General features: G+C 40.4%; 1 protein-coding gene across 14 annotated transcripts in view; it reads right to left on the bottom strand.

Annotated features, from left to right (window-relative positions):
• The window catches only part of LOC135103725 (stress-activated protein kinase JNK-like), a 310,917-nt gene that overhangs the window by 224,691 nt on the left and 62,745 nt on the right, over positions 1-23,481 (bottom strand). For 2 of the 14 annotated variants that reach the window (XM_064010371.1, XM_064010363.1), the window contains exon 3: positions 11,478-11,666. The exons of 6 other annotated variants lie outside the window; for them this stretch is intronic. The gene's annotated coding sequence lies outside the window, so the exon portion shown is untranslated. Of the gene's footprint in view, positions 1-1,177; positions 1,450-2,374; positions 2,525-11,477; positions 11,667-23,481 lie in introns of those variants that run through there. 6 more of the 14 variants (XM_064010372.1, XM_064010364.1, XM_064010365.1 and 3 more) reach the window with 6 other exon arrangements.

Raw genomic sequence — 23,481 nt, forward strand, 5'->3', positions numbered from 1 at the left:
AGAGAGAGAGAGAGAGAGAGAGAGAGAGAGAGAGAATGGATCGAGAATTGGGAAATAAGCATCTTAAGTAGTATCTAATGATACTTGTAGATCTTTCTTATGAAGAAAGACTGTCTAAGCTGCAGCTCCCAACCTTGAAGATGAGAAGGGAGAGGCAAGTCTTAATTCCAGTGTTTAGGGTAATGAAGGGAGTCAAACAACTAAACAAAGACATGTATGTGGACTGAAATAAACACAATGGAACACACAAGAAATCTGAAGAGGACAAAGGAGGAAAACTTTCTTAAGAAGCACAACTTTTCCCACAGGAGCAAACAAGTCTAGAATAATATGAATTAATAATATGAATGTCCATGCTTTCAGTATTCATAGCTAAGGAAAAGTTGGATTAGTATCCAAGGACACTAAACATTGCTTCTTTCCTGTATGTTACATCTAGGCAAATAAACAACAACAACAACAACAACAACAACAACAACAACAACAACACTTACTCATTCATAGACTCTTAAATTAAACCAAAATGTAGACAAAATCAGGTGTTTTGTCTCCGTGTTTCCAACCTTCCCTCCCTTACATGTCCTCTCCCTTCTTTAACACCACTCTCCCTCCCTTTTCATACTCTCTAGGTCATGGAAACATTCCCTTTAAGAATCACTTTGTCTCTATTTTTTTTTTTTTTCAGGGAGAGAATGGAGCACAAACATGTTTAGGAAGATGAAGATCAGTAGGAGCAGCATGTATAGCACAGGAAAAATGGGAAGATGGGCATAATTCCGTATATCTTAAGAAGGATATTTGAGGGAAAAACAAATGAAGTGAGAATAAGAAAAATATATAAAGATGATTTAACTGATGAACGCAACATTTGACACACTGATTGAGCCAACTGTGTAAAATAATATTAATAATAATAATAATAATAATAATAATAATAATAATAATAATAATAATAATAATAGTAATAATAATAATAATAATAATAATAATAATAATACGAATCCCATCTCACTGAAAATTAGGAAAAAAAAATGCTTGTGGGACCATACCTAAAAGATAATTTAGTAATCACCGTTATTTTTTCATTACTAATTTTAAGCATTTCCTGTATTACTAAATTCGAGTAAAAAAAAAATGGAAGAGGTGTAATGATGACAATGATCAATATTTTACTTACCACTTGCCTTGGTATCTGAAGACGGAGAGAGAGAGAGAGAGAGAGAGAGAGAGAGAGAGAGAGAGAGAGAGAGAGAGAGAGAGAGAGAGAGAGAGAGAGAGAGAGAGGCAAGAGATGAGGCTGACGTGGAGATCCTCCTACGTCCAATCCAGTTGACTTTTATATTTTCCTCGGGGAGACCATGCTAGACGCCACTCCAAGATAACGACCACAAGACTGACGTCACTAATACCAGCAATATCATCCACTATATTTTCTTTATAAATGATTCTCTGAAAATATAAAACTACGTCAACGTGAAAATTATCTGAGTGTCAAAAGCACTCAGACAAGTTTCATATGCCTCCCATAATATCTAGTGGTGGCACGCTCTAAGCGAATTTGCTGATTTACAAGAATTCGTTCGATCGTTACCCAGGACTCAAGGATCACTTTTATACGGTCAATCACCGATCACACAACATGATATGAAACACTAGTTTCTTTACTTGACTTCTCACGCATCATTTTTTTCCATTCATCCACCAAGTCTTGACAGCTCACATATCTTGGTCATTGCCCACTTATTCACTGATAAACTCGGGCTTATAGCACTAGTCACTGTACTGCCGCTTCTGTCCACGGTATTCATCATTAACAAAAACAGAGGCTACACTAACACTTTAAGCCGGTCTTGTCTCTCTCAAAGCCGGTGGTGACACTTCAAAGCAGCAGGAAGCTGGGTGGTCCTGTACCACCACCACCACCACTACAGCCACCCTGCGCCTGGCCGGGCCGGGCCGAACCGGGTGGCGGAGGAATGACATTACACCAACAGTTTTCACGGTCGCCACGAGACGCAGTGTTGAGCTGAGGTATCAATGTAATGATGATGATGGTGATGTGTACGGGAGGAGGAAACAGGGTCGAGAGAGGAGGGGTTATTATGCACCCATACATACCTACATAATTGAACTTTCACTGAAAAGGTAAAAATAAAAATGCCTCCATACCTACACACACACACACACACACTGTAGGGTGGATGTGGATGCTGCAGTGATATTTGAAGTGGGTAAGCGGCTGCCTGAGTTCACACACCGCCCACGCCCTCACCACTCCTATCACCCCGCCCACACAAACAAATACATACACCACCTTTCTATCTATCTACCTATACACACAAATACACACACAAACACAAACACGCACACGCACCCCTCCGCCACACGCCCTCTCACCACCCAAGGGTAGGATGATATCGGCAGCTGTGTGCACCCACTGAGGGAGGCTGACGTCACAGCCGGTGGTGGTGTGGTGGTGTGACGGGCGAGGGCGGCACCGCGACTGGCTGAGATCGATACCTGCTGCTCCTCCACTCCGACTGCCTCGCGCCGCGTGGTGATGCGCACGGTCACTACACCACCACCACTTCAGACATAGCACCACCACCGCCGTAACATCAACAACCAGTGATGGAGTATTTGTATCCAAATACAACATTTCAGGGTATTTTGACGCGAAATGACAGTCATTCAGATACTTAGACAAATAATTTACATTCGAAAAATTATATGAGGAATAGTTGTCTTGCGGTCAGAGTACATGCATACATGTGACTGCTGACTTTCGTTGGGGGAGAGAGAGAGAGAGAGAGAGAGAGAGAGAGAGAGAGAGAGAGAGAGAGAGAGAGAGAGAGAGAGAGAGAGAGAGAGAGAGAATGGACTTCAGCTGCTATTAACATGCTCGTACATCATAAAATGGAAATCATTAGCAATGAAACTGTCACAACCATAGAAACCTTTGAACAGCATAGGTTGATAGAGTATAAGTTCAGTTCAACATACAGAACTGCACATTTGTTGAAAGCTGCCAAACCAAATTTTGTGAATTATCAGCATAACTACTGTCCTAATCCGTAAAACTTTGTAAAATAAAGGAATCACATGAATTCGCTCACCTGTAAAGAACTTAATTTTCGACGTGTGTGGTGACTCAATAAATACGCCTGGTTAATGAATATGCTACTGGCTGTCTGCGTACACTTCCTCGCATCCTAAAGGGCGGGCAATGGTAACGTGAACTACGGAGATATTCTATTAAATTACTTTCCATTATATCCTGTGTTACAAAATTATATATATATATATATATATATATATATATATATATATATATATATATATATATATATATATATATATGTGTGTGTGTGTGTGTGTGTGTGTGTGTTTGTGTGTGTATGTGTGTGTGTATTTTCTATTTTACTGTCATTCGTATTTGGCATCAAGAACAGACATACTCATGTAGTGTTTGTTCCTATGCCGTCATAAGTATATTTTTACACTGGAAACATTTTTAGTGCCATATGAGACACCCTTTGTCATCTCTCTCTCCAGGACAAGCACTTGTATCTAGCTTCTATTTAGTTGTATTTAGTATTTAGCTCGTAATATATATATATATATATATATATATATATATATATATATATATATATATATATATATATATATATATATACACACACACACACACACACACACACACACACACACACACACGCAAGCACTTGCATTTAGTATTTAGCTCGCAATATATATATATATATATATATATATATATATATATATATATATATATATATATATATATATATATATAGGAGGAGGCAGTAGACACCTGCCGAAACGAAAATTACTCCCAGTGAGGTCTAAAGCACTGTTCAGGGGGTGCTGTGAACTTATCATTAAACCCAGCTGTGACCTCACTGAACGTTTCCCTTTGTGTCTCACAACACAAGGGGGCAGTCACAGCCTGCCCTCTTAAGACAACTCTCTTCCTCCACACAAAACTACAAGCACCTAATAACACACACACCCTTCACTCAAAAATTTTGAAATCATCATGGCGACTCCTACACCAGCCTCAGAGTTCCCATCTGGGGAGGGGACCATAAATGTCCCCAGGTCGGACTGCCTTTCTGTCGACGACCCTAAGTGTCTTGACACACCCCCTCAACTTTTTCTTCATTAACTTCTGCAACATTCGTGGTCTAAGATCTAATTTTCAATCTGTAGAACACCACCTCTCCTCTTCTAAATCTCATCTTTTCCTCACTGAAACTCAGGTGTCTGAGGCAACTGACAGTAGCCCCTTTTCTGTTCCCTCCTACTTTCTTTATCCTCATTTTTGATCCAAAGCTGGATGCTACGTTTATGTGCACAATGACTTAACCTACTCTCGTGCCCACGCTCTTGAATCTTCCGAGTTTTCCACCATCTGGCTACGACTACAGAGTCACTCTCATACTAAATTTATCTGTGCTGTATACCTCTCCCCTAACTCCTCTGACTATAAGAAATTCTTTGACTACTTAACTTCCAAAGTGGAGCACATTCTGACCCTATTCCCTTTTGCAGAGCCATTCTTGGAGACTTCAATGTTCACCACCAGCTTTGGCTTTCCTCTCCCTTCACTGACCATCCTGGTGAACTAGCCTACAACTTTGCTATCCTTCATGACCTAGAGCAATTGGTGCAACACCCTACTCGTATTCCTGACCGTCTTGGAGATATGCCCAACATTCTTGACCTTTTCCTGACCTCTAATCCTTCTGCTTATGCTGTCACCCTTTCTTCTCCGTTGGGCTCCTCCGATCACAATCTCATATCTTTATCTTGTCCTATCGCTCCAATCCCTCCTCAGGATCCCCCTAAGCGAAGGTGCCTCTGGCGTTTTGCCTCTGCTAGTTGGGGGGACCTGAGGAGGTATTTTGCTGATTTTCCTTGGAATGACTACTGCTTCCGTGTCAGAGACCCGTCTTTGTGTGCTGAGTGCATAACAGAGGTGATAGTGTCTGGCATGGAGGCGTACATTCCTCACTCTTTTTCTCGTCCTAAACCTTCTAAACCTTGGTTTAACACAGCTTGTTCTAGTGCTATATATGATAGAGAGGTGGCCCAAAAAAAGGTACTTAAGCCTTCCATCACCAGAATCTCATGCACTTTATATTTCTGCCCGGAATCATGCCAAGTCTGTTCTCCAACTAGCCACAAACTCCTTTATTAACAGAAAATGTCAAAACCTTTCAAGATCTAACTCCCCTCATGATTTCTGGCATCTAGCCAAAAATATCTCCAATAACTTTGCTTCTTCTTCTTTCCCTCCTCTATTTCAACCAGATGGCACCACTGCTATCACTGCTATTTCTAAAGCTGAACTCTTCGCTCAAACCTTTGCTAAAAACGCTACTTTGGACGATTCTGGGCTTGTTCCTCCCTCTCCTCCACCCTCTGACTACTTCATGCCACGTATTAAAATTCTTCGCAATGATGTTTTCCACGCCCTCACTGGCCTAAACCCTCGGAAGGCTTATGGACCTGATGGGGTCCCTCCTATTGTTCTTCGAAACTGTGCCTCCGTGCTTGCACCTTGCCTAGTCAAACTCTTTCAGCTCTGTCTATCAACATCTACCTTTCCTTCTTGCTGGAAGTTTGCCTACATTCAACCTGTTCCTAAAAAGGGTGACCGTTCTAATCCCTCAAACTACCGTCCTATTGCTTTAATTTCCTGCCTATCTAAAGTTTTTGAATCTATCCTCAACAGGAAGATTCTTAAACATCTATCACTTCAGAACCTTGTATCTGATCGCCAGTATGGGTTCCGTCAAGGCCGCTCTACTGGTGATCTTCTGGCTTTCCTTACTGAGTCTTGGTCATCATCTTTTAGAGATTTTGGTGAAACTTTTGCTGTTGCCTTGGACATATCAAAAGCTTTTGATAGAGTCTGGCACAAAGCTTTGATTTCCAAACTACCTTCCTATGGTTTCTATCCTTCTCTCTGTAACTTCATCTCAAGTTTCCTTTCTGACTGTTCTATTGCTGCTGTGGTAGACGGTCACTGTTCTTGTCCTAAATCTATTAACAGTGGTGTTCCTCAGGGTTCTGTCCTGTCACCCACTCTCTTCTTATTATTCATTAATGATCTTCTAAACCAAACTTCTTGTCCTATCCACTCCTACGCTGACGATACCACCCTGCACTTTTCCATGTCTTTTCATAGACGTCCAACCCTTCAGGTGGTAAACATATCACACAGGGAAGCCACAGAACGCCTGACTTCTGATCTTAATAAAATTTCTGATTGGGGCAGAGCAAACTTGGTATTGTTCAATGCCTCAAAAACTCAATTCCTCCATCTATCAACTCGACACAACCTTCCAGACAACTATCCCCTCTTCTTCAATGACATTCAACTGTCCCCCTCTTCTACACTGAACATCCTCGGTCTGTCCTTTACTTATAATCTGAACTGGAAAATTCACATCTCATCTCTAGCTAAAACAGCTTCTATGAAGTTAGGCGTTCTGAGATGTCTCCGCCAGTTTTTCTCACCCCCCCAGCTGCTAACTCTGTACAAGGGCCTTATCCGTCCATGTATGGAGTATGCTTCACATGTCTGGGGGGGTTCCACTCATACTGCTCTTCTAGACAGGGCGGAATCAAAAGCTTTTCGTCTCATCAACTCCTCTTCTCTAACTGACTGTCTTCAGCCCCTCTCTCACCGCTGCAATGTTGCATCTCTAGCTGTCTTCTACCACTATTTTCATGCTAACTGCTCTTCTGATCTTGTTAACTGCATGCCTCCCCTCCTCCCGCGGCCTTGCTGCTCAAGACTTTCTTCTTTCTCTTACCCCTATTCTGTCCACCTCTCTAACGCAAGAGTTAACCAGTATTCTCAATCATTCACCCCTTTCTCTGGTAAACTCTGGAACTCCCTGCCTGCTTCTGTATTTCCACCTTCCTATGACTTGAATTCCTTCAAGAGGAAGGTTTCAAGACACTTATTCATCAATTTCTGACTACTGCTTTGACCCTTTTATGGGACTGACATTTCAGTGGGCATTTTTTTTTATTGGATTTTTGTTGCCCTTGGCCAGTGTCCTTCCTACATAAAAAAATTTAAAAAATTATCCGTTCGCACTCAACCATTTGCTACACATCTTAGTGAGAGTGCAATAGGGTGGAACTCAATAAAATTGCTTTCCATGCATAACGAGAGCCTTTAACATCCATTTTCATTAGGCATTAGCCATATCCAATCAGGCAAAATGAACTCATGTCAGGTAAGTGACTTACTCCCTCCAAAACTCTCTCCTCTTGAACTCATTGTCTCTCCATAACCACTACACCTAGAAACATCTGGATGGCATCATTAGAAAGAAGAAGACCTGATATTGAGTACAAAGTCTATTTCATCTGCTCTTCCATTGCAGGCTAAGTTTAAGATGTGTGTGAATACCAGCTATATTTGATGTTAAGTGCTGGAGGGCCAGTCCAAATGAGATGAAAATTACCACTGCTGCTGGTCCTTTAAGGGTTAAATAAAAATTTGATAATTGCTTAAGATGACATGATTATTTAAAGAGGAAACAAACAGTTAACCACACAGCAACAAAGCTTGGCTACAAGTGGCAAGATTGCAAATGAGCCTCATGCTAACAAGTTGTGACAATCGGCAGGGCTGCCAGATCATGCCAATTTAGGTAATTTTTTGCAGAAATTGCTGATATTTGTCAACATAGTTCATCAAATGCAGTTTATCTTATGATTGGTGATTGAAAAAATGAAAAAGTTTGTCAAAAGTAGGCAATATTTGAGTACCTGACAGCAACTATGTTGGCACATGTGCTGATACCACGGAGGAAACTAACCATCCTTTTGAGAATCTGAAGGCCTAATGCACAAAAAGCACAAAGATAGCATCATTGCATACCAGTAGGTGAATAACACAAGGGTGAACAGTGAACAGGACTGCAAACATTCATCCTGAGCAAACAAAAATAGTCATGAGGTTAACTATTCATTTCCTTCTTGCATGCTCTTTCAACTCATATGTAAACCTCCTGCATCAAACAGGGACCCTGTGACTAGCAATCTTACTTCTCTCATGCATTATCAATTTTATCTCGTCAAATCACCCTCTGCTATATGGAGCGTTTTACATGAGATATTGCTGCCGCGCTCGAGCCGTCAGTTGCTGGAACGTTCTCAAGCTGATCAGACGTCGTCCTACATCGTGGTTTCAGCGGCGATTTTACCAGCTAAGGCAATTGTCACACAGGTATATTGCCCTTTACTCAGGTTGTATCTATGGTATGGGTTGGGCCTGCCATAGGGCATTGGTATGGGATGGGCCTGCCAATTTGCCAAATTTGTTAAAATTTATGGGCTTATACAGGCTTACGGCTTGTTTGGTGCAGGTCGGCAGTCATGTCTGACTTGGAGGACCGCACTGCCCTTCCACCTGAGGGTTCCTGTTATGGCACCAGCAGGAGGAGTACCAGCAGATCTTCATGGGATGGAGTGAGGACAAATTCTTGTGTTTGTAGTGGTAGTTCCAGTGAATCCCCAGCGAGGCAGGGGAGGTGGCATGTGGGTCATGGGCGCCGCCATGTTGTAAACAAACCACCTTGGCGCTTGGTGCAAGCTGGGCCCCAAGCATCCTCTAGTCAGAAGACACTACCTGAACCTTCCTGGCAAGTGGTGTTGGAAGAACTGGCACAATTGAAAGGTGAAGTCGCAAAACAGGGCTAAAGGGGCCCCTGCCCCACAGCATCAAGTAAATTTCCAGGCGGGTACTTCAGGGATTCAGCCACTGGTTTCACCTGCTGCTACATTTTCAGGCTTTGTGGACTCCAGCAGTGAGGATGAAGAAATACGAGAGTGTACTCCTGGGGGCAGTGTCTTGCTGCAGGCTGCTAAGGCTTTGGGTCCCCCTGACTGTGTCTCGGAAGACATTGACCCACAGGTGGCTGCAATGGTTAACTTCTTTTTTTTTATAAAGGTTTGCAGGAGGAGTACAAGGCAATTTCAGAGGACTTAGTCACCAGGTGTCCCAACAATTCTCCTACACTGGCATCAGTGGAGTGCAACCCACAGATCTTAGGAGCTTTGAAGACTGATGCAAGGAAAGTAGACTCCTGCTTAAAGGAAGTAAGTGCAGACATTATTTCTGCATGTACTATCATCACTAAATCACTCTTCTTAGCTCTGGATAAGGTGGCACAGGATGTTGGTAACCCAATGGTTGCGGAGGAAGTGGGCAGGATTGACGGTGCTTTAATGCTGCTTGGTCATGCTAATCACAGGACCAACTTGGCAAGGCGCTTCATCATGAAGTATGAGATCAACCACAAATACTCACATTTGTGTTCTGATAAAGTGCCTATGTCACGTTTTTTGTTTGGTGACGATGTTTCTCAGTCAGCCAAGCAGATTGAGGAAATGGAAAAGCTGAAAACAAGTTTTCAACCAAGAAACCTCTCCTCCCAATGAAATCCACCAGTGGCAGGTATAGAAGCTTCTGGGACAAAACCAAGTTTAGGAGCTACACAGCGAGGTTCCAGCCCTACGATCTGCAGAGGTGGGACTTCCAGGGTGGCTAGAGGCAGCCCTTGCCACGCCAGGACCTGGACCCACAAAATGTTAAGGGTTGGGATCACCAAAGGCCCCGACAATAAGTGAGGTTAGTAACACCCCTGTAACAGGCAGGCTGCACTACTTTTTACATGAGAGGCAGAAACTTACCAAAGACTCAGTGATTTTGGACATGTTGCAGCACTGCCACCTGGACATAAATGTTTATGATATTGGGCATTTATTTTTATGTGAGTTAACGTATAAGTTTAATTTAGAAGAACAAGCCATTGTTAAGGATGAGATCAGGAAACTTTTGGAGCTCGGAGTCATTGTTCTTACATAGAGGAGGAAGAAGCAAATTATTTCCTCCATATTCTAGAGACCAAAAAAGGATGGTGGGTATGGGATGGTGCTCAACTTAAAAGAACTTAACAAACACATACCATATAAACACTTTAAGATGGAGAACTTTGAGCAAGCTATTAGACTGGTCAATACAGGTGACTACCTAGCCTCAGTGGACCTTAGACATGTTTATTACATGGCGAAGGTTGCAGAAGAACAACAAAGATTTTTATGTTTTAAATGGGAGGACAACATTTACCAGTTCACTTGTGTACCAAATGGTATTTCCAAAGGTCCTAGAATTTTCACCAAGTTGATGAAACCAGTTTTTGTCTCACTGAGAGGAAAGGGCTACTCAATTACCAGTTTTATAGATGATACTTTGATTTGTAATAAGTCTAAGAAAGGCTGTCTTGATTGTGTAAATGATACTATTGACTTACTACAGAGACTAGGTTTTTGCATTAATGTAGAAAAGTCAGTGTTGAAGCCCACACAGTCCACTGAATACTTAGGGAACACTATTCACACTACTAATATGACCATTTCTTTACCTGAATGCAGGATTCTGAAAGTCATTCAAGCCTGTGAGAAACTTAGGAATAAAAAGTAGAGACCGGATCAGAGGTAGCCCGGGTTATTGGTCTCTTGGTGGTGACCATTCCAGCAGTGGAGCTGGGTAAGCTACATTACAGACAATTAGAAGCAAGAAAAATTGCAGCTTTGCAGGTTGCACAAAGTAACTTTGACAGTTATATGACAATTACAGAAGGAATGAAAACAGACCTTCAATGGTGGATCGATAACGTCTCTACACAGGAAAGGAAAATTTTGAGAGCTGGCACTGACATTGACATCTACACTGATGCTTCCAACACAGGTTGGTGGGGGGGGGGGGGCACGTTAACTGTCAGTCTATTTCCGGTAATTGGTCCTTGACAGAAAAGTTAGTGCACATTAATGCTTTGGAGCTTAAAGCTATTTTACTGGTGTTGCAAGTGTTTACACCAGTACTTAAAGGAAAACACATTAAAATACATTGTGATAACACCACTGCAGAGACTTATGTAAATGAAATGGGTGGTACAAAGTCTATAATTTGCAATGAGATTGCCACAAAAATCTGGGATTGGTGCTTCACTCACAACGCTTGGGTTACGTGTTCCCACATCCCAGGCAAGGTTAAAACACTGGTAGACATGGCGTCTTGATTAGTTAATGACAGGCATGAATGGAAACTTAATGTACATATTTTCCACCAGTTGTGTGAGGATTTTGGTACACCAGTTATTGACTTGTTTGCTTTAAGGCTTAATAAGCAATGACCTTACTATTGCTCCTAGAAACCAGATCCAGAGGCAACACATTTAGATGAGTTTTCCTTAAATTGGGCAAGATTCAAGCTCTCTTACATCTTTCCACCATTTTCTTTAATTGCTAGGTGCCTTCAGAAGGTAAAAGCAGAAGGGGCGAGAGTGTGGATAGTTGTTCACCTGTGGTTATCACAACCATGGATGGACACAATGCTCAGGATGTTGATCAATCACCCTCACCTCATCACGCAGAAGACAGGTGCTAGTACACCCAGCTTCAGGGGAGGAGCATCCGATCATGCACCACACACAGCTGATGGTGTGCCTACTATCAGGGAGCACTTGCAAGACCAAGGAATTTCTGAGGCAGGTGCGGACATCATCCTGGCCTCTCGGAAGCCAGGTACGGAGAAACAATACCGACCGCACCTTAAGAGATGGACACAATTTTGTGATAGATGTAATGTTACTCCCTTTAATCCTACTGCCTCAACATTATAAATTTTTTGTCTGAGACTTTCAACAGGAATGTGGGTTATGAAACTGTCAACACGGCAAGAAGTGCTCTCTCGTCTCTAGGCGTTGTGGTGAATGGCTGCAGGGCTGGTAATCACCCATTGGTCAACAGGTTCATGAAAGGGGTATTTAATCTGAGACCACCCTTACCTAGATACACGGAAACATGGGACGTTCAGCCAGTTCTAAGGGAATTGAGATCTATGTACCCATTTAAACTCATTATGTTAATGGCACTGACTCAAGCTGCAAGAGTTCAAACCCTACATCTTTTGGTTACAAGTGGCATTCACATGGAGCACGATTCTATTTCCGCTCAGATATGGGGTAATGTTAAGCAGTGCAGGCTGAAGTTTAATGTGCGTATGGTGAAGTTCCAAGCTTACTCCAGGGACACTGGTTTATGTATATGTGTAACATTACAGCATTACCTAGCGAGAACAGAGGAACTCAGACAAGGCCTTTCCCAAGGTGATGATAGATTACTCCTCAGCTACATTAAGCCACACATGTCTGTCACTAAGGACACCATTGCCCGGTGAATTAAGGCAATGCTCAGTAGGTCAGGAGTGGACATAACCAAATTTACAGCGGGGAGTGTTAGGACAGCAGCAGCATAAAAAACCAAGGCTATTTCAGTGCCTATCACTTGTATTATGTCTAAAGCAGGGTGGACACAGGAGAGTACTTTTGCTAAATTTTATGACAAGCACATTGTTCCAGAAGTAGACCCATTTCAGGAGGCAGTCCTAGTGTAGGTACTGTTACTTTCTTAAGGTCCTGTTTCTTTCTTCATTTGGAATGTTAAATGGTTAGGATGCAGTTTGGATATGGAGAGGAGGTTGGTGTCATTATGCAGGGTTATGCATATATGAATAAATCTAACTTCTGATTATCATGCACATGCACATTGGGGGAAAGGTTTAAGTTCTAAAGGGAATTGTCTTATGACCCCTTATTACAGTTTTTATGCAAGGTCGGTTTTGAATTGTATATTATGTAATTAATGCACCTATATGTACAATGAAGATTACAGTTGTGAAATCATTGTCTTATGACCCTTATTAAAGTTTTTATGCAAGGTCAGTTTGTACGGGCATGACACCCACATGGCTTCAAAGCCTCATGTGAAATGCTCCACATAGCAGAGGGTGATTTGATGAGATAAAATTATGAAGTATACAAGACTTACCTCTGGCCAGCTGAAGTATGCTTGGAATTTTGAGTCAAATCACCTCTGCTGTAGTGGAGATTTCACATGCCCTTCACTTCCAGCCCTTTTATATTTTGATTTTGGAGTACGTGGCTTGCATTTATGATCGGTTTTTATTAGTTTGTGTCATGTGGGTGTTCGTGGCTACAAAGTCTGACAGCTCGAGCGCGGCAGCGATATCTCATGTGAAATCTCCACTACAGCAGAGGTGATTTGACTCATAAAATTCCAAGCATACTTCAACTAACCGGAGGTAAGTCTCGTATACTTCATAATTTTCTTAGATTTCTTTCATTACCTCTTCCACTACAAAGCAGTTAGAGCCTCTCTGCATGTCTTAAAACACCTCACAGAGTATGCAGTTTTCTTCTCAAAGAAATTCACACACTAAGTCACAAGACACACACTATAAGTCATAAGATTCACAAAAAAATTTATCTATAAGGTGATTACATAAAAGATCCACATTAAAAATAATATCATGCATCTTTCACTACAAAAATAAACCTGAAGAACGAAGAATGTTCCTTACATCATTGCTCAAGACTTCCCCTGTGAATATTTCATGCATTACAACTCATTCTATTTTCTTATGAGCTTTACAATGGCAGCATTACCACTTTGATATAGAAATTAGATCCCACCCACTAAGTAATTGGCATTTGGCATGGCAACCTCTTCTCATAACAAGGGTTTTTAGGAGAAAAATCACTCTTATGCTTAGGGTTATATTTCCTTTAATACAGATCCTAGAGTAATGAATCTTATAGGGTAAGAAGTGCCTTTGCTTCTCCTTTCTAATGATGACTTCAGACAGCAGTAAAGGTTGAACAAAAATATATCAGCCACTCTGCAAGGGTGGTGGGTGGATACAGCACTGGCTACAGCTCATGAGCCCACAGCTCCTACCTTCTGATACCCCATCTGCCCCTCATCCTCTCCCCACATCTTGAAAAGAATGTTCTTCCACTGTGCCCAAAAATTCCATAAATGTGATTCCTTGTCTAACAGACCTTACTGGGAGTGGATGAAATTGGTATGTGTTTGCCCTAGGCATCAAGACACGGGCAGATCATCTTCCACGATTCTTGCTTTGTAAGGACTACCAGACAGAAAGTCATGAAAAAGTGGTATATATAGGTATATATAGGTATATATAGGTATATATATATATATGTATATATATATATATATATATATATATATATATATATATATATATATATATATATATATACATATGCATTACCCATCGGAGCCCTGAGACACATACCACTGCATCACCCGTCACTCAGGGGTTAAGGAAACAACTTAAATTTACGTTATATTTTTTATTTAGCCATCCATTGTGGCAGTGAAGTCACCATCCATTGTCTAAGGCTTAAGTATACCTGATAATATGACTATTAAGTATTTTATATACAGTATCTACTGAAAAAAAAAATAAATAAATAAATAAATAATATAATATATATATATATATATATATATATATATATATATATATATATATATATATATATATATATATATATGTACAATAAAAGATAAACAAAAGCATTTTCCTTTAACTTTCACCAGACAGGCTTCATCAGATATTACAACAGGAGGTCTGTCAGAAATCTATCTCCAACAAAACATTGCATTAAGTCTGTGATAGGCAACTAATTATTACAATTTAAACTAAAGAGTTTAAAAAGAATATACATAAACCAATATGGGCTTACTTTATACTGTGGTCCTGAATATTATGTGGAGCCCCTGGTTATAAAAGAATGGGGATTTACCTTGAATAGTGAGGACTTCGTGTGTTACCAAGCAACCTAAGCTGTCCTATAGGCCTGAGTACACACTTAAGTCACTTAGTACCAGTGCAGGCCAACCCTATCCAACATACAATCATCTTTTTCATAACCTGGGACTTGTCATAATTTCACGAGTATGAAGTAAACCCGTGTTGCCCCTTTGAACCAGATCAGAGCTTGTGAACCTGAACCACCTGATAATCAATTATTTACTGCTAGCCCTCATGTGCCTTTCAGCCCTTTGTTGTGTGTTACTAAAGTCCACCACAGCATAGCCAAGGCCAAACCTAAAGCTCCCATACCATGTTAGTGAGGTGCATAAGTGGTGCCGAGTATGAGTTCAGCCCATCCCAAATGGGGAATTAAGCCTTATACCAGAAGATGGCCTTTTTTTTGGTCATACTTACATAGCCAACATATTTCCAACACCACAGGTCATTCACAGCCCTTGCATGCATGATAAGTTTGCTGTGTCAGGCAGCAGTGAGTGCATTCGCCCAACTCAGTGGTGCAACTTGGCAATAGTGCAGTGGTTATGGTGGTAGAGGAAATATGGTGCACCTCCCTATTAGTCCAGGCTAATTTGGAAGAGCAAATGGTGGAGGACATTAGATATGAAAAAGTAAGTGAAATCCTTGCTAGATTAGACATTACTCAAAAAAAAACTTTAATAAGAAAACAAAGACATAGGTTTCAAATTACTAAATTTAAGCTTATCCACACTTCACAGAGACATAACTAGATGGGTAGAGTTCTGCAAAGTGTATGACTGTTCTATCCACAAAAAAGAGGATCTAATTGGCATCCCAAATCTCACCTATCTCAGGCGCCAATTAGAAGGGAAAACAGCGCAGTTACCCATTTTATAGCATTGCCCTCTTTTGTGGACACCTGTGTCATTTCTTTATTCTTTTACAGTAAAAGTTATGTCTTTCAGCACCCAATGTCTAGGAAAACTTGATGTTTCATCTCTTTTGCAAAATAGTCCCATTCTGAAAGTTATCTGATCTGAGAATATTTTTGGTATAAACTTGGAATATATGAATAAAGTACTAGACTGAGAAGGAGAGGAAAGGAATATTAGCAATCCAAAGCATAACAGGCACTGAGCAAAAATATAAGAACATGAAAACAAGTCTGATGTGTTTACACTTACATGTTTCTTCCCACTCTGTCTTTGTGAATGAAAATCCACCAGTGGTTGAGGAGCAAACTAACCAGCTGATAATTTTAAGTGTGACAAATCCTGTTGCTTTTGGAGATGAAAGAGGAGGAGAGTGAGGAAGATGAGCTTTTGTGGGAGGACACTAGAATAAATCTGTATGTATGTATATATATATATATATATATATATATATATATATATATATATATATATATATATATATATATATATATATATATATATATATATATATATATATATATATATATATATATATATATATATATATATATATATATATATATATATATATATATATATATATATATATATATATATATATATATATATATATATATATATATATATATATATATATCTTTTTTTTTTTCTTTTTTAAGAAATATCCCATGAAAACTTTGCAATTTTTTTTATATAAATATGCCCTGAAGATATTAATCTGTGTTTTCTGCAAATAAATAAATAGTAGCCTATCTTCTCATTTATTCTTTGCCAATAAAGCTGATGAAATTTACACTTGATCTTTTGGCATATTCATTGTTTCAGCACCTGTTCAGTCCCATAGATGCCAAAAGACAGGACTTTAACTGTAGTGCAAGCACTGACAAAGAGAGAGGAAATGTTATATTTCAGTGTGTTTTCAAAATATATTACAAAAAATTAAGTTTTAGTTTTGTTTGTAACCACTTTCTTGATACCTAAAGTTAGTTAAAAATCATGTTCCAAAAATGTTTACATTCTAATAAACACATATGTTATATGTTACAAATCCCAAATAATCAATCTTAATTCCATTACATGTTGTGAAGATGATGTTCTACCACATGCATCATTACTGAATTCATTTTATTCAGTATACAAGAACTCAGCCATGTTTGAAAATGGGTGTCCTCAAATGGGGACACTGAGATATTATACATAAGATGTGTTCTTACACATCCCAACTGGCTAACAACTATATAGCCTGCAGCACCCACTGATGCATAATTTCTGATTAGATTGTCACAGATATCTCTGATCCCAATTGGGAATGCAAAGATCTGCAGTACACCAAGGTCAAAGAATGATCTTACCATCACAGTGAATTCTCACAAAGATTGAAAGAAAACCTAGAAACACTATCACCACTTGCACTGTTTGAGGAGTTGATGTTTCCCCGCATCAATGAGCACGTTGTCAGACAGTTCACAATTAAGTTACATGTAAAAATAGGTAATTTTATGTTTAGTGTTGAAGAACTGAAAACATTTATTGGAATTTTTTTCATTCTCACGATATCACAAAGTGCCTTCTGAGTGGGGTTATTGGTCAAGTGAGGGAGATCTTGAAGTCCCAATCATTCAAAAAGCAATATCAAGAAATCTTTATCAGCTTCTAAGAGTATGATACACTTGTGTGATAGGTAATGAAGAAACCATGAAAAGCAAACATGACAAGGAGTTCAAAATTAGGACACATTTCTCTTGTCAAAAGGTATTTCAGCAATTCTGAATATTTTGAGAATGCTTATCAGTACACAAATTGGTTGTGAAATATTTAGGCCATAACACTCTAAAACAGTTCATAAGGGATAAACAAATCCAGTTTGGTTACAAACTATGTGGTCTGTGTGGAGTTTCAGGCAACTGTTGTAATTTTGTTTTGTAGTATGGTTGGAGTTCTACTGATGAAGGAAATGAAGCTATCTTACTTGGAAAAAAAGTTATCTTGAAGATGTTAGAGGATGTAAAATATACACATCCTCATTCTATGTTCTTCAATAACTTTTCACAAAGTGCAGTTTACAGGCTCACCTTAAGTATCTTGGCTATCAAGCTACAGGTACAATCAGGGAAAACAAGACTCAACAGATATACCCCAACATCAACAAACATAATGAAAAAGAAATGGGTCACCTATGACTTCATGTCTCACACTATGTGATGAAGAAATCCTTTTTGTCAAATGGTCAGACAAGTGTGTGTGTGTGTGTGTGTGTGTGTGTGTGTGTGTGTGTGTGTGTGTGTGTGTGTGTGTGTGTGTGTGTGTGTGTGTGTGTAATAATAATAATAATAATAATAATAATAATAATAATAATAATAATAATAATAATAATAATAATAATAATAATAATAATAATAACAATAATAATAATAAAGTTTATTCTTCAGGCAGCTAACAAACTGAAAATGTACAGAGGGGGTGGGGAAATACTTAACATTTATCCTAAAGCTAAGTCTAATCTAGAAGGGAAATACAATTGATTGATGGCTCGCACCGTGGTGGGAATCGCGCTGAGTCTGTACCAGTCCATGTGCAGCACCTTTAGGAGCGTTATCTTGTTGTGGTGTCTAGTGACACGGACCGGATGAGGTGCGTCAGGCAGCAGCATGTATCTGAGATGTGGATGATGCAGCAGTCCCCTTGCAAACTTTTCCAGAGCCTCTCGGTGCCTGGTGGATAGTCTGGACACTCAGGGTGGACAGGGCTTCATCAAAGGTGGTGTAGGCAGGGCCAAGGATGACCCTGCACACCCTTTTCTGCACACTCTCCAGCTGTAGCTGTTGAATGTGTGTGAGGGAGGAGGACCACGTTAAGGAGGCATACATGAGTTTGGGGAGGATGAAGGTGAGGTACACCCCCCTAAACTCGTCTGTCGGCGTCCCCAGCAACCTGAGTCTGCGCAGCATGTACAGCCTGTAGGTAGCGGATCTTACAGTGCTGGCAACATGCTGCTTCCAGGTCAGCTGGTTGTCCACCATGACTATGAGAAGCTTGGCACATCGGATCACCTGGAGGGGATGAGGGCCCACTGTGAGCTGGGGAGAGGGCACTGGTACAGAGGAGGTTCAGAAATGCATCACCACAGTTTTGCTGTAATTGATGGTCATCCTGCTCTCCTCCATCCACGTCTGCAGTCGCTCCAGAATTGCTTGCAGTGGCGAGTAGTCCGGGTTCTTGGTGGAAACTGGGATGCCTACGGTGCAGTCATCCACATACTTCCAGCAATGGGGGGTGTCAGTAAGGGTGTCGTTAATGAGGAGGGGGAAGCAAAGTAGACCCATCTTGGTCCCCTGGGGGACCCCACATGTCAACTGTTGGAAATTAGAGACAGAGCCCTGATAGCAAACAGCCTGACACCTCCCTGTGAGGAAGTCGGCTAGCCACGCTACCAAAGTCCACAAAAGCAACAGCTAAAGAGGTGTTTCGCTTGTCCAATTGGCTGAGGATGAATTCAAGGAAGCTGGTCATGTAATGGGAGGTGGAGGTGGCTTTAATATTTCCAAACTGTCTGATATCCACGGTATTACAAATTTTGGTGTAGGCCCAGTCATACACAAAATCTTCACAAATAAGGCTAGGGATGGGGGTGATAGAGGTCACTAAGAAGACTGAGGTCATTGAGTGACTGTGGACTGGAAGTTTTGGGAATGGGGGTGACATAAAATGTCTTCCAGTCTGCGGGGCAAGTGTTGGGAGAGAGAGGCGTTTATTATGGAGCATAATGGTGTTGCTAGCTCTACAGCAAACTCCTTGTAAATTTTTAAAGGAAGGTCAGTGGGTGTGGTGGATCTTGGTTTGAATTTGAGTATTCTCTTAAAAACATCCATCGCCTGGACAATGAGGGGAGGGGAGGAAGCGGGAAGATAGGCAGGAAGTGGAGTTGTGTGGAAGGGAGGAAAGGTCTGACAGATAGAAGCAAAGTGATCATTCATCTCCTGAGCCACGAGATTAGCAGGAAGGTGTGAGGTGCAAGGGAGGGATGAAGTGTGCTTTTGTAGGCCACACAAAGCTTTGATCTTAGCATACCACTGTCTGTTGTTGACCAGCTTGAGGTGGTGTATCTTGTCTGGGTAATAGCTTGCCTTGGCAGCCTTAATCTCCCTGATCACTCTGTTTCTTAATTTCCTGTATAGGACCGGGCAGGAGTGGAATGCCCAGGTCCACTGACGCATGAGTCTTTTAATGCAGGGTGTCATCCAGGGGGCATCAGACGGGTGCACTGTGACGCTCTTGCCTGGGAAGTAGCGATGGAAAGCTTCTGTGGTGGTGGCGACATAATTGTGCCATTTTGAGTGGACATCCAGCACCTTGGTCCACGCGTGTTGTGTCACCCACTGCCCAAACTCCCTCATGGCTGAGTCAGGCATGGGATGGTAGGTCCTGGTGACAGCTGATTGGGGGGTTGAGGTGGTGGGTGTGGGCGTCCACAGTATGGAGAGGTGGGTGCTCCGTCCCATGGGAGGCAGCGGCTTGGGGGCGAGTACTGCTGGCCCAGGTCTGTCAGTATAAGGTCGAGGATGGCTTGCTGGTGGGTGGGGAAGCCCACGACCTGGGTGAGGTGTAGCTGGTGTAGGATATCGCTGATATCTAATCTGTTAAAGTCCCCACAGATGACCAACTTGGTGGCAGGATACCTCACCCTCAGGGCATCAGCAATGTCAATGATGTGAGTGAGTGTGTGTGTGTTGGAACAAACTACATATAATAATATTGAACCTGTGAAAAAGATAAAGAGGTGGAAAACTGATGTTTAGGTAAAAAGTAATCTTCCCCAACTGAAGTGTCCTGAGCAATTACAATGCCTGTATGGGAATGTATGTAGATCACTGGGGCTGGTTTCCTGGAAAATATGCAACATCCCTGCAAGGAAAGATGTGATACTGGCCCCTTGTCATTCATTTGTTAGATATGATACTTGTAGACACTTGGATTATTCACAAATTTGTACATGACAGAAAAGAACAGCTTGATTTAGTAAGCTTCAGAAGAATAGCAAGTGTGCCATATCTGAAGTTTAGTGATGTAGATTGATGATACAGGTGGGAAATTTGGAAGGAAAATCAACATCCCTGGTCCACTAACACACATAGCAGCTGTTCAGTATGAAAAAAAGGCCCACAATATTGCAAATAGCAAAGACGTTACCAATGGAAACCATGTAGAAAAAAATAAGTAAAATAAATAAATAAAAAAGCTTATTGTGTCAACTGCAATGTTTTAGAACGTTTTACTCAGTATCATATAAAGTACATGTGCTGAAACAAGCTATTTTTTGTTTGCTTATCACTGGACAATGCATTTTATGTACTTTCAGCACAACCAATTTCAGTTTTATGTAGCTATTCATTCATGAAGGTATGTTTAGCATACTCCAGCATCCTCAACTGATGATAGCTTAATATTAGAAGATTACACTATGTTGTCCCAGTGTCCTCTTCTGAAGATGGTTTATTTTAAGCTTACTAAAGGAAATACAGCAATGTAACAATCATTTTGTATCTTTCTTCTTCCTATATAATAAAAATATCAAGAAAGTTGCAGAAAAAAATCAATAGAAAGAACCTGGGATATAACAGCTACTCAGTCTTCTGTTGACACTAAGCTGTGGCAGGCACTTGTCAACATCATGGACTATCCCAAAATAAGACCTGCACTCTTAGATTTATACCAAGTACTCCAATATTCTGGCATTCCTGGGGCACTCTTTGGTATGACCAATCAACCAGAACACCACATCAGATTGGTTAAAACCAAACATAGCTGGTGTACATTCTAGCTTATCACCTACTCCATAATCAGAGGGTTTAACATATGAATGAACAAGGAGTAATACATGAATTATGCTCCACTTGGAATTTACCAATCTTTTTAGTTCCTAAGAAAGATAAGTCTCTGAGGCCGGTCACTTATTTATGTGTCAGTGACATCACTGTGGATGATCACTATCCACTGCCTGCTTTCTCTAACAAAGTTATTTCTTTGGGGCAGGGTGACAAAATTTTTTCCAGCCTGGATTTGCTGTCAGGCTATGGGCAGGTTTCCATCGCAGTAAATCATGGTATTTAGCATGCCAAATTACCATTATGAATGGTTACATATGCTGCTTGGATTAAAATCTGCCATGAACATTCCAGAGCAATTAACAATATCTTTATGGGTTTACTTGGAAAAACCATGCTTGCATATACTGATACAATAATTACTGACAAGGACCATGAGTCCCATCTTGAGAAATTAACACTATTTCAAAAACTACTGGAAGCTGAACTAAAAGTATAGCTCTCTAAATTGTGAATTTCTGAAAACCAGAATAAATTCTGGTAAAAATATCTACACAATGGATGAAAAGATTATGATGGTTTAGAAGTTTCCTCAGCTAAACCCAGAAAAATGTCAGATTTCTCATTGGTTTTGTAGGTATTACCATCCCTTTGTCAAGAATTTCTGCAGCAACTGCATCACTACCTAAAAAAGGATGTTTCATTTCACTTGAGTACTGTTCATGAGCAAATTTTAATGAACTGAAATCAACACTACCAAATTCATTTGTACTTGCTTTTCAAGACAATTCAGTACCAATTATTATGCTTCTGGTTTATGATTGGATGCAGTGCTGATGCAGATTAATGAGAGGCAAAAATCATGTAGAGCCAAGATTGCTATAATGTGCACAAAGCATCCCAAGACGCTATGAGAAAACATGTAATGAAAACATTACATCCTATGGGAAATATATAAAATGTCAACTGAGTCAGGAGTCCAATGTTTCCTCCAACAATACCACCAAAAAATCACTGTACTATAGATTATATATGATACAGTAGATTACACAATACCACCAAAAAATCACTGTACTATAGATTATATATGATACAGTAGATTACACTAAACTATCACAATTTTAATTAAAAATCTCTCAACATCTACAACAAATATAAACAATTAATCATCAGTAGCAACATAAACAAATCATCCTACACTAGATTCCACAGCAGCCTTGCCTCTTTCCCAGCTATTGTTGTTCTGTACAAGGATCAATATTTCATAAAATTGGCTGACTGTCATCCACTGCCTATGGCCTTCTTAACTCTTCAAGACACCACTCCTGCAACAGCTACAGCATTTTACTGTGCTTTTTTTCTCTCTTCTCACAAGCCATTTTCACCTTTACATGTTTTCTTTTTTCATTGCTTCAGTAAATTGAGTGTTACTAACACCACAGCAACAACACGCAACAACACTCTGAGTGAAAACTGGATGAAGAAAGAGATAGTCATGAAAGGAGGCAGCAGACACCTGCCAAAACTGCAATTACACCCAGGGAGGTCACAAGCATTGGACGGACCAGGCAGTCCTGTAAACTTGTCTTTAAACTCCCTGAACATTTTTCTTGTGTCTCACAATCACAAGGGGCAGTCACAGCCTGCCAACTCTCTTCCTTCACACAACATTACATGCACCTGAAACATACACATCTTTTCCTCAAAACTCAAAATTTTCAAAATGGCAACTCCAACACCATCAGAGTCCCCATTTGGGATGGGGACCAAAATTGTTCCTAACTCAGACCACTTTCCTGGTACTAACCCTAAGTGTCTTAACAATCCCTCAGCTTTTTCTTCTTTAACTTCTGCTACAGTCCCTGCATAACATCTAATTCAATCAGTGGAATGTCACCTCTCCTCTACTAAATCTCATCTTTTCTTCACCAAAACACAGGTGACAGGTAACTGATAGTAACACCTCTGTTTCCTCCTCCTT

The sequence above is a fragment of the Scylla paramamosain genome, chromosome 9 (assembly GCF_035594125.1).
Source record: "Scylla paramamosain isolate STU-SP2022 chromosome 9, ASM3559412v1, whole genome shotgun sequence".
In the NCBI taxonomy this organism is placed as follows: Eukaryota; Metazoa; Arthropoda; class Malacostraca; order Decapoda; family Portunidae; genus Scylla; species Scylla paramamosain.